Here is a 2386-nt window from a genome sequence, read left to right on the forward strand (position 1 = left end):
TGACTCCAGATGCTGAAAGGTCTTTGTATTTTACTTTGTTTAGCTGTAGAGTATAAGCCTACCAGAGGGGGCTCGCACCCCGGGCCGTGGCCACGCTGCAGCCCCTTCTCCATCTCCTTCTCGGGATTTCGGGCACACGCGCACACGCACCCAGTCTGTTCAAGCCACCAGGAGGCCATGCCTCAATCTCTGTGCCACCTGCTGGCTCCTCTCTAAAAGGCCTTTTAAAAAAATTTGCTATAAGGCATGTGTGCTTGCCGGAGAAACAGAGAGAGACAGAGAGAAAGCAAGTGAGAAATCACCCCCAGGAGGATGGCCATGACACAATCCTTTCTCCATTCTCCTCTCAGGACTTTGGGCACTCATGCACACTCACCCAGTGTGTTTCAAGCCTCTGGATCTGGGACTCTAACCACAGTCGACCATGTGGCAGTCCGGCACCTTAACCACTGTGCGACCTGCTGGCCCTCACTAAAAGGTCTTTAAAGGGTCCAGCCTTGCCTCCTCTCAGGAGTCCTGGAAGAATACATGCCATTTATCCTCCAGGGACTTCCGGGAAATCCTGGAGTCAATACATGGAAGCTGTCTTGAGATTTCCGAGTGCAAGCAAGACAGGAGGCCGAGCCATTTTCTCCTGTCCTGCCTCGCTCCAGAGAGCGCGGCGGCCCTGCCAGTCCCATCCCGGCGCTCGGCTGTTCTGGAGCTTGCCGCTCAGGGCTCAGGACGTCTGGCCCAGACGGTGGCCTCTTGCTTCTCACCTTGTCCGCACAACGGGAAGTGCGAAGTCTCTCGGCTGCTCTTCCAGTAGTGGGTGAGGCTGAAAGGAGGAACATGCTTTTCAACCACTCAGGATTTGCAGAAAAGTGGGAAATATCAGACATTTCAGCTACACTGGCCATGTTCTCAATAAAGGGAAAGAACAGCAGCAAACTTCGGCTGCGAGTACTAGTTAAAGGAGGCATGGCAGCTTCAAAGCGGATGTCCCCCGTGGAGCCCGGGGGTGGGGTCCGCCAGCACGCAGCTTTCCGCCTTCCTCCCGGCCTCCTCTCCTTCACCCCAGCCTCCTGTCGGCCACACTTACCGCCTGGCCTGCAGCTGCTCTGCTTGTCCGGCCTCTGGTCCGACGGGCAGTCCTTGAAGAGCGTTATGTTGTCCCCAGCCCTCAGACCGGGAGGACTGTTGCAAGAACTTTGCAGGTTCTCTGGGTTGGAAGGGAATTCACAGAGCAGCCTTCCCTCAGGGACAGAAACCTTCCCCTGCATCGTCCGGCCGGCTGGTGAGCCTCACCTTCCCAAGAACCATGCGGACGCCGTGGTCTAGAGGTCTAGCAGGGCCGTTGCCGTGGTAGCCCCACCCCGAAGCCCACAGCCCAAGCCGGCTGGACACTCGCATGGGTGAGAACTCAGTGGCTTTTTCTGTTTCCTCTTCCCCAGCATCCTGACAAGTGAATTGCTTCATTGTTTTTGCAAATCTTCACTCTTGGCTCTGCGTGAGGCTGAATCCGGCTTCTTTCCCGTAAAGTTACAAGCCAAGGCGGAGGTATTTCAGCAATGCTGTCTGCAGTGGACGTTTTCCAGAGTCTGGGTGTGCGGAAATTCTCTTGGGCTTTAACGCGGTCCCCGGCCACCAGCCCGGTGCCTGGTTAACGAACACCTGAAATGCCCGCACAGAGCTGTCTACAGGCGGCCATGCCTGTGTGCCAACACTGCCACAGCCCCGGCCACACTTCACCTGGCCTCTGGTCTTAGGGTCCACACGCTCTGGCTGCCAGTGGGTGACCCCGAGTAGAGGTGTGCCAGGCTGCAGTGCTCTTGGACAATCGGTCCGCTGAGAAGCCAGCTCTGGGCGCAAGAGGTGGCGGGAGATCCAGAGGGCCCTGGGAACCAGGAGGCTGAAGACTGGCCAGGGCTGGGATTCACTCTGCATTGTAAGAGAAGCCCCTGGGCTAGGGCTGCCATCGGGTCTGTGCCTGGGTTGGGAGCAGGGGCGGTAGACATCCCTCCAGTGAGTGCTAGTGCGCCTGCACACGTGTGTGCGCGTGCATGTGTGTCCCGCACACCCCGCTAACCCACACCGGGACAGCCCAGGGGCCCCTCTCCACCTCCTGCTCCCAGACCCTCGCCCAGGCAGCCGGCCTGTTGCTAGAGCTGGCATCTGAGTGGAGCCTGGAGCAGCGCGGGCGCGGGGAGGTGGGGCTCAGGGAGGGCGGGGGAGGAGGGAGCAGAGGGGAGGGGAGGATCCGGGAAGTTCTGGGGTATTTGACAGGAGTCAGCGCTGCGCCCAGGACAAGGAGGGCCGCTCAGAGCCCAAGGACAGCTGGTCGGGTCCAGAACGCCTGGATCTGCGCGGGAAGAGGCGCGTCGCGCAGCCCGCAACCCGCCGCCCG

The sequence above is a fragment of the Tupaia chinensis genome, unplaced genomic scaffold (assembly GCF_000334495.1).
Source record: "Tupaia chinensis unplaced genomic scaffold, TupChi_1.0 Scaffold000132_1, whole genome shotgun sequence".
In the NCBI taxonomy this organism is placed as follows: Eukaryota; Metazoa; Chordata; class Mammalia; order Scandentia; family Tupaiidae; genus Tupaia; species Tupaia belangeri.